The sequence below is a fragment of the Ziziphus jujuba genome, chromosome 3, assembly GCF_031755915.1.
Source record: "Ziziphus jujuba cultivar Dongzao chromosome 3, ASM3175591v1".
Lineage (NCBI taxonomy): Eukaryota > Viridiplantae > Streptophyta > Magnoliopsida > Rosales > Rhamnaceae > Ziziphus > Ziziphus jujuba.
In genome coordinates, this window is record NC_083381.1 from 7,146,286 (window position 1) to 7,163,749 (window position 17,464).

Consider the following 17,464-nt stretch of genomic DNA (forward strand, 5'->3'; position numbering starts at 1 on the left):
TTAATTGTGAATTTATTTGTGTTTAATAAAAATGTATTTATCTATTGATGAATCGTGGAATTTAAGTATATTTTGAATTTTGAGGAATTGAAGAAATATTTATTTTAAATTATTGTTAATTTCATTGATGGATTTGAAATTGATGGAATTTATGTGCTGGGTTTATGACGATGATTTATAAAGGATTTGTGGAACATTTATGGGTTTAATTGGATGGAATAGACCCAATGGTATTTATGAGGTTTTGAGATATAAAAAAATATATTGATTTTATGATTTTTAGATGCACCATATACGTACTGGTATTCTGTATACATGGATATGATTAGCGCGCAGGTGGATATGGCTAGTGTGCAGGTGGGTGTGAGTAGTGTACAGGTGATTTATGGGGTTGTCCTGTGTTTGCCATCAGATGAGGGTAGGTCGCCCTCCATGGTCGGGATGCCTGTTTGCAGCAGCACGGTGGGACGCCACGCGACCGTATGCCGGTTTCTCTTTTTAACCTCCTGTCTGGCAATGCTTGGGATGCTGGGTACTGTTGGCACCACTGATATATAGTGGGTGCATCATATGGTTTTCACGATATAATTTTAGTTATATAATATTTTAGAATTTTATTTAAATCAAAATGTTTTTAATAGTGTTTTATAAATTAAATTGTTGGCAGTGCTTGGGATGTTGGGTACTGTTGGCACCACTGATATATAGTGGGTGCATCATATGGTTTTCACGATATGATTTTAGTTATATAATATTTTAGAATTTTATTTAAATCAAAATGTTTTTAATAGTGTTTTATAAATTAAATTGTTTTGGCATTCTAAATAGAGTTCTATTGTTAATTATTTGGTTTTATTTTATTTAGTTAAATATTTCTTGGATCATTTTTGTTAATGTAAATTTTATTGTGTTTTCGTATTAATTGTTTACAATACTTTATTCTCAATTTAATATTTGTCATTAGTCTTATTTTTTATAATTATTTCTCACTAAAATTTTTGGATCATTAATTTATTGTCTTTTATTTGCAAATTATTGATTAAATATTTTCTAGATTTTTGGGGCATAAATTGTTGGGTTTTGCGAAAATGTTTTAAAAATGAAACTTTTCCAACTGAGTGAATTGTGAGGGTTTTAAGGGAAAATATTATTTTTAACTACCTATTATTTATTTACTTATTTCTTATTAATCAATTAACTAAGTTATTTACCCTTTTATTTTTATTATTGTATAGATTGGGTCACTCACTGAGATGATTACCATCTTATGTTTTTAAATTCCGTTCCCTTAGGCCCAGGTTAGTCGACATTGATCGTCCGGGGGCAAGCTCGACGTGTTGGTTCGTTGCCGAAAGTCCAAGAGGCTTTTTCCTTTCCTTTCTATCTTGTATTATTTCTTTTTATCTTGTATTGTATAAAATTTCATAGTCAATTGTACTAATAATGCTCTGTATACTATTTGGACGATTATTTATTTAATTATGCAATGGTTCCCTATCATTTATTTGAAGTCCTGCAAATTTATGAAAGTAAATTGTAGTAAGGTGGTGTATATAGAAGTGTATTTTCAGTGTAGGAAAATTGTGGTAAGTCCAACCCTCATTGGAAGATCCGGTAGGATTTTCCTGGGATCAGGATTTGTTTGGAGTTCCGGTGAGAGATATTGGACGGGTCCTGACAGCGTCGCTAAAAGTTTACAAAAGCCAGTTATTCTATAAGTTCTTAGTGACGCTTTTATAGAAAAGCGTTGGCTTTTCTTTAATTTTTAGTGATGCTTTTATAATATCGTCACTAAATGTTTGCTTAGCCTATGCTATTTAGGAAAGCGTCACTAAAGATCTTGACAATAGCTGACGCTTTTACTAATAAGCATCAACTTTTCTCCCTTTTGGAAATGCTTTTCAAAAATAGCGTCCCCTTTTCCCTTTTTTTCTTCTTCTTCTTTTTTTTTTGTTTTTTTTTGTTTTTTTTTTCCGGTTGAATGGTGCTTTTAATTTTGTCAAATTTTAATTGTTTAATAGAACTCCATGCAAAATATTTAACATACAACAAAATTAAAATAAATACTTGCATAATAAAATAATATTTCAAATTAAATTAAATATTAACTCAAGTAATATTTTTATAAGTTGGTCAAATATTTTATGTAGTTATATAGAAACAAAATCAATTAAACAATCATACTCATTGAGATGAAAGGCTTGAGATCATAATTGATGCCAATTTAGCTCTAAACTAGTTAACATCATCTTGAGACTAAGTTGCACCCTTATGCTGCACATGAAAAAATTATGTCAAAATATTATTGACACATATAAAAAATAATTAAATATTAATTATTACAAAGAAATTAGGTATATGAAAATGTTAAAATTACCATTGTTCTTAAGTTTTGGCCGAGGTACATTTCTCCTAATGATATCCCTCATTATCATTATGATATAATAACCACATTTGGTGTCCCCAAGTTTCTTATAAGTCTAAATTTGCAAACATTCATTTAAATATAATATTAGAAAAGAAGTACATGTTTAAGATAATAAGTATGTAAATTAACAAATAATAATGCTCACTTTAAATATGAAATTCAAAGTCATATAATAATTCAATTTTATATTATCAACAAACAAATAAAATTAAGCATACCTTTTCCAACCATACAAAATCTGACACAATCTCGGTAACCAAACCCAAACACAACTTGAGGCCAAGCTAGTCATCCAATGGAGCAAACTTTGGTCGTTGTGCCAACCGAATCCATTGCATAATGAGCGACCAAAATCAAAATGAAAACCCCAACCTGATGCAAACTCTAGGACAATATCCCAATCCTAAGTAAAATTGCAACAAAAGCCCCAGTTGATGAGGACATGACCAAGAGCACCCCAAGATGGAGTCCAGAGCCACTCAAATCTCTATGGCACCAATAACTAGGGCAAGAACAAGGAGGTTTAACGAAGCACTAAATGGTTTAATCCAAGAGGTGTTCACATCCCAAGGAAGCAAGTTCATTACTGAAGATGAACCAAAATTGGTCCATATGATTGGAACGGAGGATGCCTGTCAGGACCAGTCCAAAGTTCCCCACCGGAACCCTAGACAAGCCCTGATCCCAGGGAAATACCACCCAACCTTCCAACGGAAAATCCGGCAGCACCTCCCCTAAGGGTAGGACTAACCAAAAATTACCTACACTGAAAACACACTTCTATACTCATCCCCTTATTCCTCCCGCAAACTACAAATTGTTCCACAAATTTCAGCACTTCAAATAACAACAGCAGCAACTCAGTGCATAAATAAAACAATTACACGTCCAATACAGTATACAGAGCATTATACAACAAATGTGGAATTTATAAAATGACAGATAAAGAAACAATACAAGTTCAAGAGGAAAAAGGGAAGAAAAACTTCTTGAATCTTCGGCAACGAACTGAGACGTTGGGCTCGCCCCGGACAATCAACGTCTCCAACCTGGACCTAGGGGAACGGAATTTAAGAGTGTGAGATGCTAATCATCTCAGTGAGCGACCCTATCTACTATACGATATAATACCACGGTAATACAGTAGATAGATAATAATTAATTGAAAAATAATAATTTCTCTCAAAACCCTTACAAGTCTCTCAGTTGGAAAAGTTCCCCTTTTAAAACCTTTTCACAAAACCCTTTATTCGTAATCCTCGAAAACCAAGACATCAAATAAATACCAGAAACGGTAATAATTGTATTTTTAATTCAAATACAGCTTTAAAACATTTTATTTTTAAAACACAGTTCCGAAAATCAGTTGATGCACCCACTATATACCAGTGGCGCCAACAGTACCCAGCGTCCCGAGGTACCGCCAGACAGGAAGTTATAGAAAGAAACCGGCATACGGTCGCGTGGCGTCCCACTGCGCCGCTGCTAACCTGGTGTCCTGGCCATGGAGGGGTGGCCACCCTCATCCGATGGCAACCACAGGACAACCTCATAATATCACCTGCGTGCTACTCACACCCACCTGCGCGCTAATCATAACCGTGTGCACACTAACCATATCACATATAAACAGAACACCAGTACGTGCACGGTGCATCTAAAAATCATAAAATCCACATATTTAAATTATATAACAAATTTCACATTTTGCATAAACACAGCGGGTATATCCCATCCGCTTGAACCGGGAAATTCTCCACAATTTCTTTATAATCAATACCATAAATTCCATGATTTTCAAATCCACCAACTCCCAAATCCACAAACCAAATATTCACATTTTCCCAAGCATAAATAATTCTCGAAATATAATAATTAAATCTCATAATATTCCATGGGCATATTTTATAAAAATTGAAATCACCAACATAACCAAATATTTTCTTTGAAATATTTGAAAATCAAATCATGCCCAATTTAATATTAAAACGACAAGAATTTCAAAATTCTCAAACCCATAAAATAATTTCACATGGCATAATTGTATAGAATGCACATTTTCTTAAATCCAATAAATTCACAAATAATTCCACAATAAATCAAAAAAATATTTGGCACATAGAAATTAAATTCCAAATATTTAAATCACACATAATATATTCACCAATTAAATTCCCAAAATAAATTTGAAGGTGGGTCACTCACCTTAAGCACGTATCTCAATCAAGATCCTCTGTAGGATCGACTCCGCTACTCGCACGTGCACCTAAACATCCACAGTACACCAAACCACAAATATCAATATTTTATTCGGGTAATTCCCACATGGGTAGCCGGGGAGCGAACACCAAACGATATCTAAAATTTACGAATTATATACCGAATCGAAGCTCGAGTGATGGTGATCACAGATTCGGTCTTAATTTCCGGTGATCGGACTCGACGGGGTCGGAATTCGCCGAAAAGCTTTTCGGGTTTCAGCTCCGCAATTCTCCCAAACCGTCGCGAATTGGCAGAAATGGATGCCTGATTCGGGTTCAGGAGGTCGAACACAGTGGACTGGAGCTGACCGGTAAACTGGATACTCGCCGGAACAGTACTTTCCGGCAAGCCGCTGTGGTCACCGGCAACCGTTGCCGGCGGTGGCGCGTGCGGTGGCATTTGGCTGTATTTTTTGCAGAATTGTAGATCATGGGGAGAGCAATCCAACGGGACCGTCGGTGAAGCAAACGGAGGCCGGACGGCGGAGAAATCACGGTTTGAAGATTTCCGGCCCCTCGCCGGAAAACGCTCCGATCCCGGCGCGTCGGTGGTCCGATGGCCGTGAAACTTGGTGGGTCGGCCGGACTTGAGGAGAGGGTGAAGGGTGTCAGGCGCGTGTGGCCGGAAAATGGCCGGAAGTGGGTCGATCGGCGGTGGCCGGCGGTGGAGGGAAAAACTCGCCGCCGATCTTCGGACGTCCGATCCGGGCCCGTCCGGCGGCCGATCGCCGTGAAAATTTGAGGTTTTGCCGGAAATGAGGAGGGAAACCTTGTTGGCCGGTGCATGTACAGTAATTTGAACGGAAAATTTGAAAAATTCCGGCGCCGATCGGACTCTCTCTTTTTTTCTCTCTCCTCTCTCTTTCTCTCTCTTCCCCGAGAATTTTATCAAATAAAAACCCTCGTGTGACACTGTTCATGCCACGTGAACCAATCAGAAGCTGACACATGGCGTCATTGTGCACTTAAGCCAGATATAATAAAATAATACGGTATCCGACGAATTTCAAACGTCCATAACTTTTTAACCAAACGTCCGATTCAAGCGTGCCACTAGTCTATGAACTCGTATCGACGAGTACTTTACAACCATACAAGAGTCAACTCAAAATTACACAACAAGAAGAAGTCAACTCCCGGCACCTTTTGGACTGTTTGCACTTCAACTTGTTTTGCCCATAACTTTCAAATCGTAGCTCCGTTTTCGACGTGCTACTAGTCTACGAACTCGGGGCATCATGCACTTTGCCACGGTACCCTGGTCAACTCGAAATTCCAACTGGAGCAAAAAGTCAACTTTTGACCCGCTCGGTCAACGGTCAACCTCGGGCAACGTGCACGGATTCCGGTGCGATTTGGGACGGGGTGTTACAATGCCAACATGAAAGAAAGCCTAACGTATGGAATCCAACAATATGGTGATGTGGCACAATTTGATGACATCGATGGTGACGTTGCATCATATGGTGACGTGACACTTTTCCCACGTGGAGGGTGATATGCATGTACCTACATGGCATTGGCTGAATTTTATAATTAAGAAATATTAGTTTTTATTTTATGTCTTGATTGGATTTTGGCATGTTGCCCATTTTATTTTCCCAATTTAGTTTTATTAGGTTTTTAAATTACTTTCCTATTTTTATTAGGAAACTATGAGATAAATTAGGTTTCCTAAACCTAATTTGCATCCATAATTATTCCTTAATTATTTTTAGCAAATTTAGGAAAGCTTTGTAATTTATTTTGCCTATTTAAAGGCACATAAGTCATGAATAAAATTCAGATTACAATTTTGATTCAAGTGAGAATGATTCTCGTAGTTCTCTAAGAGCTATATCGAACTTTTTCAAGCTTTGCTTTTGGAGTTCAAATTTGACTTATCAATAGGTTATTCTGCACCCTATTGTGACGTCTTCACCATACCAAGGTTCTTACCTCTAATATAGGTAATGGGTTAATGTCTTCCATTGATAACTTGTAATTAGATGGTCTAATTCAATCTTTGTTACGGGTTTAGAGGCAGGTCGGTCTGGGTTCATATGAATTTGGTATCAGAGTTAGTTTCTAATTACAGGTTTGATCTATTTATTTCTTTTCCTTTGTTTCATTGCTTTTCTTGGTTTTTTTTGGTCATTTTTAGCATTAGGTAAGAAATTGCATCTTTGATTTCTTTGGTTGTTCTTTGTGTTTGGGTTGCTGCGTTTTTCTTTGCATTTTGTTTTTGTGTTCTTCTTCATTCATTCCGATCAAATCTTATTTAAAAACAAAAAAAAAAAACAAAAATTCGTAAATTTTTTTCTTATTCTTGTGGTTTATGGCATTGAATTATTAAGATTTCAAGAGAAACCAGGTAGTGAAATTTTTTTTGGTTGATTTGAGGAGCACAAAAAACAAGCCAAAATCAATACTGATAATAAGGTTTGTTGAATATTCACTAATTCCACTTTGCAAATCTCATTCCAATTTGTTCCTCACATTCTAGTTTCTTTTATTTGTGCCTAAATTCCTTGTTGAGCTTTCATCGTTGCCTTTTTCTTGTTACTTTTCATTCTATTTGTCTTGTAAACTTATTTTCATAACTATTTGGTAGGTCTATCTGGATTATTACTTGCTAGTTTGATTTAGTTTGCAAAGAACCAAATAGAATTACTAGAGTGGTAAAAGGCAAGAGAGGTGAGAATTGTAGAGGGTAAAAGCCTAACTATAACTAGAGTGCAAATACGAGTGAATTGAGACCTTGAATTTGAGCGAGACATGTGAGGGAGTGTTGTGAGGTCCTTTTTACTAACAAGTTCTGCAGGAAAATCATGTCACAAGACAAAAGCAAAGAAAGCATGGATGAAACTCCAAGTGTGGCTGATCCCAAGTTATACATTCAAGCCATGGTTGGAGACCTTCAAAGAGCACTACGGTTGGAGATGGAGCAGATCCATGATAGGTTGGATAGGATGGAATCATCAATCCAAACGCCGCAGCAACGACCTCCACAAAGGTTTGCTCATGGACGTGGTAGAGGAAGAAATACTCCAAGAAGGGAAGATTGGGAACGAGTGGGAGATGACTATAAGGCAGAAAAGGAAGACATTGGTTCGGGAACCAATCAATTCCATGGGAGATAGAGGTTAGACCGAGGCAATGACTATGGAGGAATTAAGATGAAAATACCATCATTCCATGTTAAAATTGATCCAGAAGCATATCTCGAGTGGGAGAAGAGAATTGAGATGGTATTTGATTGTTAGAACTGCTTCGAGGCTAAAAAGGTTAAATTAGCCGCTGTTAAATTCACGGACTATGCTATTGGATGGTGGGACAAAGAGACACTTTCTAGGAGGTGAGCAAGTTAAAGACCTATAGATACATGGGAGGAGATGAAGGCTTTGATGAGGAAGTGTTTCGTACCTAGCCATTACTATAGAAGCATTTTTCAGAAACTACAAATCTTGTCTTAAGGAAATAGGAGTGTGGAGGACTGTTATAAGAACATGGAGATCCTTATGATGAGGGCTAATGTTGAGGAAGATAGGAAGGCTACTATGGCACGTTTCTTGGTGGGTTTGAATAGGGAAATAGCCAATTAAGTGGATTTACATTATTATGTGGAGATTGAGGAGATGTTGCACATGATCATCAAAATAGAGCAACAACTCAAGAGGAGGGATACCATAAGACCTAGTATTGCTTAAAACACTTGGAAAGCAAGCCCATCCACATGGAAACCCAATAAGCCTAAGTTTGAAGATAAAGCCACCACACGGCCTAAATTCAAAGCCAAGGCCGAATCATCCTCTTCCAAGCAAGTAAGTTAATCTGATTCATCTTCATATAGAAATCGTGATATCATGTGCTTTAAATGTAAAGGTAGGGGTCATATTGCAAGTCAATATCCAAATAAGAGGGTCATGGTGATTCGGGAAAGTGGAGACATTGAAACTGAAGAGGAAAGTCAGACAATGAATCCATGCCACCATTGGAGAACGTTGGTGATGAAGATGAAGAAGATTACAAGTATCCGGTTCGTGGGGATTTATCATTGGTTGCAAGGAGAGCTCTAACTGTATACAAAGATGTGAAGGAAGTAAAACGAGAGAACATCTTTCATGCTAGGTGCAAAGTCAAGTATAAGGTATATAGTATGATTATTGATGGTGGGAGTTATATTAATGTTGCTAGTGTTACTATGGTTGAAAAACTAGGTTTACCCACTATGAAGCATCCAGAACCATATAAGCTACAATGGCTTAATGATTGTGGAGAATTGAAGGTGAATAGGCAAGTGAAGATTGCATTCTCTATTGCTGATTATGAAGATGAGGTTATTTGTGATGTGGTACCAATGCAAGCTAGTCATTTGCTTTTGGGATGTCCATAGCAATTTGATAAAGATACTAATTATCATGGTCGTACAAATAAGATTGTCTGTAATTTTAAGGGTGAACGAGTGGTGCTTATGCTAAGGACTCCTAAACAGGTTTTTGATGATCAATTGGCATTACAAAGGAGGAGAGAAGCTGAACAACAACAAAATCAAATTATGTTCAACAACCAAGAGAAGAAAAAGGGTGGTGAGGCTGAAAGTGTGAGAGAAAAAGAAAAGAGAAAGAGTGGAAAGAAAAAAGAGAGTTTTTATGCAAAACAGAATGAGATGAAGAAGTTGTTTTGTTGTAGAAAGCCTATGATTGTAATGATGTATAAAGAAGCATATATGAATCATTTAACTAACCCTGATGAATCTATTTTGCCTCCATTGTTTCTCTTTTGCAAGAGTTCGATGATGTCTTTCTCGAGGAGATTCCAAGTAGGTTACCATCAATTAGAGGGATCGAACATCAAATTGACTTTGTTCCAGGATCAACAATTCCAAACCGATCTGCTTATAGGAGTAATCCCGAGGAGACAAAGGAACTTCAAAGGCAGGGAAGTGAATTACTTAAGAAGGGATATATTAGAGAAGGCATGAGTCCATGTGCTGTACCTATGTTATTAGTCCCTAAGAAAGATGGAACATAGAGAATGTGTGTAGATTGTAGGGCTGTTAACAATATAACTGTCAACTATCTCATCCTATTCCTAGATTAGATGATATGCTTGATGAATTGTATAGTGCATGCATGTTTTCAAAAATTGATCTTAAAAGTGGTTATCATCAAATTCGCATGAAGGAAGGTGATGAATGGAAAATAGCATTTAAAACAAAGCATGGTTTGTATGAGTGGTTGGTTATGCCATTTGGGTTAAATAATGCCCTTAGTACTTTTATGAGATTTATGAATCGTGTTTTGCATGCTTACATTGGAAAGTTTGTGGTTGTGTACTTTAATGATATCCTTGTATATAGTAGGAGTTTAGAAGAGCATGTAGGGCATCTTAGGTTAGTGTTAGATGTTCTTAGGAAAGAAAGACTTTATGTCAATCTTAAAAAGTGTGACTTTTGTAAATCTGAGCTTGTGTCTCTAGGTTTTATGATTAGTGCTGCCGGTATCAAAGTTGATCGAGAGAAGGTGAAAGCCATTCAAGAGTGGCCCACGCTAACTAGCATCATCCAAGTTAGAAGCTTCCATGGTTTGGCTAGTTTCTATCGTAGGTTTGTTAAAAATTTTAGTACTCTTGCTGCACCTTTGACAGAGGTTATTAAGAAGAGTATAGGTTTTCAATGGGGAGAAGCTCAAAAAAGGTCTTTTAATTTATTAAAAGAAAAACTAACAAATGCTCCTTTATTGGTGTTGCCTAACTTTTCCAAAACTCTTGAGATTGAATGTGATGCATCAGAAATAGGTATATATGCTGTTTCAATGCAGGAGGGAAAACCGATTGCTTATTTCAGTGAAAAGCTAAGTGGGGCCGCCTTAAACTATCCAACTTATGACAAAGAGCTATATGCATTGGTTATAGCATTGGAGACATGGCAGCACTACTTATGGCCTAAAGAGTTTGTGATTCACATAGATCATGAGTCCTTGAAACACATAAAGGGACAAGGAAAGCTCAATATACGCCATGGCAAATGGATGGAATTCTTTGAGACAATTCCCTATGTCATTTGCTACAAATAAGGTAAGGAAAATATTGTAGCTGATGCATTATCCTGCAAGTATGTATTACTTTGTACTTTGGATGCTAAATTACTTGGTTTTGAACAAATTAAAGAATTATATGCTTTTAGTCATGATTTTGGTGAAATGTATAAACTTTGTGAAAGGCATGATAAGGGAAAGTTTTATAGATTTAAAGGATTTTTGTTTAGGGAAAATAAACTTTGTGTGCCAAGTTGTTCTTTGCGTGATTTACTTGTTAGAGAATCTCATGGTGGGGGCTTCATAGGACACTTTGGTATAGCTGAAACCTTAGCTATTCTACAAAAGAATTTTTATTGGCCACATATGAAAAGAGATATAGAAAGAATTTGTGATAGATGCATTAAATGTAAGCAATCTAAATCACGACTACAACCATATGGGTTGTACATGCCACTTCCTATACCTAACCACCCTTGGGTAGACATTTCTATGGACTTTGTTTTAGGATTGCTGGGAACAAGGAAAGGTAGGAATTCAATTTTTGTGGCTGTGGATAGGTTTTCTAAAATGGCACATTTGATTGCATGTCATAAAACCGATGATGCATCTCATATGCTGATTCTTTAAAGAAATTGTTAGGTTGCATGGAATGCCTAGAACAATAGTGTCTGATAGAGATGCAAAATTCTTGAGTTACTTTTGGAAAACATTGTGGGCTAAGTTGGGTACTAAATTGTTATTTTCTACTATTTGTCATCCACAAACTGATGAACAAACAAAGATAGCAAATAGGACTTTGTCTACTTTGTTGCGTGCATTGATAAGTAAGAATATCAAAACTTGGGAAGAATGTTTACCTCATGTTGAATTTGCTTACAATAGATCTGTACATTCAGCCACTAAATTTTCATCTTTTGAAATTGTATATGGTTTTAATCCTCTAACTTCACTAGATTTAACACATTTACCTTTAAGTGAGTGTACTAATTTAGATGGGAAAAAGAAAGCTAATTTTGTTAGTCAACTACATGAGAAGGCTAGAGCTAATATTGAGAGGAGAACCGAACAATACATGAAGCAAGCAAACAAAGGGCACCAACGAGTTGTTTTTGCGCCTGGAGATTGAGTTTGGTTACATTTAAGAAAGGAGAGATTTTCCGCACAAAGAAAGTCTAAACTCATGCCGTGTGGAGATGGTCCATTCCAAATATTGGAGAGATTTAATGACAATGCCTACAAGTTAGATCTTCCAGGTGAGTATAATGTGAGTGCTACTTTTAATATCGCTGATTTATCTCCTTTTTGTGCAGGTGATGATTTGAGGACAAATCCTTTTCAAATGGAGGGGAATGATGAGGACATGACTAAGAGCACCCCAAGATGGAGTCCAGAGCCACTTCAAATCTCTATGGGACCAATAACCAGGGTAAGAGCAAAGAGGTTTAAAGAAGCATTAAATGGTTTAATCCAAGAGGTGTTCACATCCCAAGAAAGCAAGTTCATTACTGAAGATGAACCAAAATTGGTCCACATGATTGGAAAGGAAGATACCAACATGAAAGAAAGCCTAACGCATGGAATCCAACAATATGGTGATGTGGCATCATTTTATGACATGGATGGTGACGTGGCATCATATGGTGACATGGCACTTTTGCCATGTGGAGGGTGATATGCGCTTACATGGCATTGGCTGAATGTTATAATTAAGAAATATTAGTTTTTATTTTATATCTTGATTGGATTTTGGCATGTTGCCTATTTTATTTTCTCAATTTAGTTTTATTAGGTTTTTAAATTACTTTCCTATTTTTATTAGGAAATTAGGAGATAAATTAGGTTTCCTAAACCTAACCAAATTAGGTTTCCTAATTAAGGAATAATTATGGATGAAAATTAGGTTTCCTAAACCTAATTTTCATCCATAATTATTCCTTAATTATTTTTATCAAATTTAGAAAAGTTTTGTAGTTTATTTTGCCTATTTAAAAACACACAAGTTATGAATAATATTCAGATTACAATTTTGATTCAACTGAGAGTGATTCTCGTGGTTCTCTAAGACCTATATCGAACTTTTTCAAGCTTTTCTTGTGGAGTTCAAATTTGACTTACCAATGGAGATAAAGGAAAAAGAAAAAAAGGAACCCACAAGACGCAGCTAACCCAATTGTTCAACTATTCTTAAAGCACAACAAAGCTTAGATATTTTAGGGCTTGTACTTGGTGAAAAGATGGGGATTGAAAAACGCACCCAATATATTTTTTAAAAATATTAATGATGATTTTAAAATATCAAATGTTGAGGTTCGAAAAAAATGGAGGCAAATACAAATGATTTTAAAATTTGGAAAGAAAAATTAATTTGCTTAATATTTTATTCATTTTCGTGTATATTGCTACTTATTTAAAATATTAATTTGATTGCTTGTGATTGTTAGATAGATATGATAATTGTTTAAATATAAAATGATAATTTGATGGTCAAATAATTTTATTTATATCTACGTGTGTGTATGTATGTGTGCGGCAGAATGCTTTATTAGGAGGCCCCATGAAATTGTATCTCGAAATAGTGTAACTTTAACTGATGGCACCCAAGTAGAATAATAAGAAATATCAACATTATCCCAGCCACAGTCACATCCATAGACCCATCCACAACACAAATCAATGAGAAAGCCTAAACCAATGACCCAAATCCATTCCCAATCTAGCCGAACCCAAACCCATCGTTACCTTCATCCTTATAGGCCTAACATAGATGAATTATTATTTGATTACTTTCTTTTTTATATTGATTTTCATTAATGTAACCTTACACCCTATAACCATCAAAACTGAAAATGGAACTATAAATGCTAATGATATAGAGGACAAAAATAAGGATGAGGGAGATGATCCTCATTTATGACAATCTGAATATGAGCAAAATGATGATGATGATGTAGCTTATAAGGACAATGTTGATCCCACTATTAAGTTTGGCTGGTTTTGAAAGTGATGGTTATGTTGATTTGGATTATGGTAAGGATGATGAGTTAAAAGAGTATTTATGGTTCATCAAGTGATGATGATGGAGTAAGAAGACAGCACTTCCATAAGTTCAATATTGAGATATGGATCATCTAGAGTCATATTAGGAATGTTGTTTGCTTTGATTGAGGATTTTAAGTAAGCAATAAAGAAATATGGGATTAAATCTCAAAGAGGCATCAAGTTTAAAAAGAATGATAAAAAGAGATTTAGAGCCGTATGTAACGATAAGAACTGTGAATGGATTTTGTATGCTATAATGATTAAGGACAATAAAACTTTTTAGATTAGATATTATTTTGGTACCCATATCCACAGCTGTAAAAGAAAATTTAACAACCTTAATGTGAAATCTAGTTGGATGGCCAAGAAATATGTGAATATATTTAGGTTGGATCCTAATGGGAGCTTTGAATCATTTTCAAACACAATCATGAATGATCTCATCATAGAAATGGGAGCTTTGAATCATTTTCAGACACAATCATGAATGATCTCATCATAGATGTAAGCAAACAACAATATTATAAGACTAAAGGAAAGCTATGAGGATGATACGAGGTAGCATTGAGAAATAGTATGGGCTGATTTGGGATTATTGTGAAGAGTTGAAGAGGAACCAATGAAAATAGTACAGTTGTTGTGAAAAGTGAAATTCAAGGGGAAGTTAGTGGATTTCAAAGGATTTTATACCTATCTAGAAGTTTGTAAAAAGGGGTTTAAAGAGAGGTGTAAGCCATTGATTGGCCTTGATAGTTGCCATATCAAGAGCAGTATCAAGGTTAACTATTGGCTACTGTTGGAATTGATAGTGACAATGCAAAGTTTTCAATTGGATATTCATTAGTTAAAGCTGAAAACAAAGATACTTGGAGTTGGTTTTTAGAATTTCTTATTCAAGACCTTGATATAAAGAACTATAATAGTTGGACATTTATATCAGACAAGCAAAAAGGTTGATGAATGCACTAGAGAACTTCTTGCCTAATGCAGAACATTAACACTGTGTTGGATGCTTTTACCGCAACTTTAAAACAAGTTTTAAGGTTTGGCATTGAAATAAAGGCTATGGTGTATAGCTAAAGCTAATACAGTGGCAAGATACAAGTTGAGATCACTAAGATACGGGAATTATCTATTGATGTTTTCAAATGGGCAAGTGAGAAGGCTCCTAAACATTGCTCTAGATAACATTTTAGGACTATGCCAAAATGTGATATTCTATTGAAAAATTTATGCGAGGCTTTTAATGGGAGCATAGTGGCAGCAAGAGATAAGCCTATTATAGCCATTTTAAAGTGTATTAGATGCAAAATTATGCATAGAATAGCATCTAAAATAAAGGCATTGAATAAGTGGAATGGGGAGCTTAGAACAAGGGTGTCCATGATATGTGACAAAATGAAGTTTGACGGGAGAATGTGCATATCTAATTGGGTAGGACAACATAAATTCTAATTTAGAGTGGCAGATAGATGTCAAAATGTGGTAGATACACAACAATACACTCGCTCTTGTAGGAATTAGGATTTGACAGGGATTCGATGTCCTTACGCCATGTCTGCTATTATCTTAAGAGACATGGAACCTTTGGCATTTGTACACCCATGGTACAAAAAGGATCCTATATATTCCTATTCCCCTATTGTTGGCCCAATGAATGGCCTAAATTTATGATTAAAGTTAGGATTTCCACATTGCATCTAATTGAATTTCACAAGCAACATGGTAGACCAAGAAGAATTAGAAGAAGGGAACCAGATGAACAGCATCCAAAAAATTCTATCTCTTTCGAATTTTGCCTCATGCAAGGTTTAATTTTTCTCACCTATGAAATTCTTGATGCAGGCTTATATTGTTTATATGGGTGACATACCAAAAGAAGATGTAACACCCCGTCCCAAATCGCACCGGAATCCGTGCACGTTGACCGAGGTTGACCGTTGACCGAAGGGGGTCAAAAGTTGACTTTTTTACTCGGTGAGAATTTTGAGTTGACTAGGGTACCGTGGCGAAGTGCACGATGCCACGAGTTCGTAGACTGGTAGCACGTCGAAAATGGAGCTACGGTTTGAAAGTTATGGACGAAACAAGTTGCGGTCCAAACTATCCAAGGGGTGCCGGAGTTGACTTTTTGTTTATGGGGAATTGAGCTTTGACTCATGCATGGTTGTGAAGTGCTCGTCGATACGAGTTCACAGACTAGCGGCACGCTCAAAACGGACATCCGGTTAAAAAGTTATGGACGTTTGAAGTTTACCGGATACCGTATTATTTTAATGTTTTTTTGGGTCGGTGAACAGTGAAACGCCACGTGTCAGTTTCTGATTGGTCCACGTGGCATGAACAGTGTCATGCAGGGGTTTTATTTGTTAAAACACTCGAGGAAGAGAGAGAAAGAGAGAGAAGAGAGAGAAAGAGAGAGAGGAGAGAGAAAGAGAGAGGAGAGAGAGAGAGAGAGTCACCGGCCGCCGGCCATTTTCACGTTTTCCGGCCTAGTTACTGTACACACACCAGCCAACCAGATTGCCCACCTCATTTCCGGCAAAACCTCCAAATTTCACGGCGAACGGCCGCCGGACGCGCCCGGATCGGACGTCCGAAGTTTGGCGGCGATTTTTCCCCCTCCACCGCCGGCCACCGCCGGAAAATACTGTTCCGGTGACCATTGCCGGTGACCGTGGCGGCCCGTCGGAAAATACTGTTCCGGCGAGTACCCGAAAATTCCGGCCAGCTCCAGTCCGCAGTGTTCGACCTCCTGAACCCAAATCCGACTTCCGTTTCCGCCAATTCGCGACGGTTTGGGAGAATTGCGGAGCCGAAACCCGGAAAGCTTCCCGACGAAATTCAAACCCCGTCTGGTACGATCATCGAAAATTAAGACCGGATCTGTGATTAGCATCACTCGAGCTTCGATTCGGTATATAACTCGTAAATTCTAGATAACGTTTGTGTTTTACCCCCAGGTACCGGGTATTATTTACCCGAATAAAATATTAATTTATTTGACTATCTGTGAATTTTGTTCTAGCAGCACCGGTGAGTCGTAGAATTGATCCCGTAGTGGATCGTGGGTTAATTGCGTGCTCCAGGTGAGTGACCCACCTTCAATTTAATTTTGGGAAATTTAATTGGTGAATATATTATGTGTGATTTAAATATTTGGAATTTAATTTTTATGTGCCAAATATTTATTTGATTTATTGTGGAAATTATTGTGAATTTATCGGATTTAAGAAAATGTGCATTTCACCAATTTATGTCATGTGGAATTATTTTATGGTTTTGAGGATTTTGAAATTGGTGTGGTTTTAATGGTAAATTGGGCACGATTTGATTTTCAAATATTTCAAGGAAAATATTTGGTTATGTTGGTGATTTCAATTTTTATGAAATATGCCCATAAAATATTATGGGATTTGATTATGATATTTCGAGAAATTATTTATGCTTGGAAAAAATGTGGATATTTGAATTGATGGATTTGGGAGTTGGTGGATTTGAAAATCATGGAATTTATGGTATGGATTATAAGGAAATTGTGGAGAATTTCCCGGTTCAAGCTGATGGATTATGCCCGCTATGCTTATGAAAAATGTGAAATTTGTTTTATGATTTAAATTTATGGATTTTATAATTTTTAGATGCACCGTGCACGTACTGGTGTTCTGATTATGTGATATGGTATATGTGATATGGTTAGTGTGCACACGGTTGTG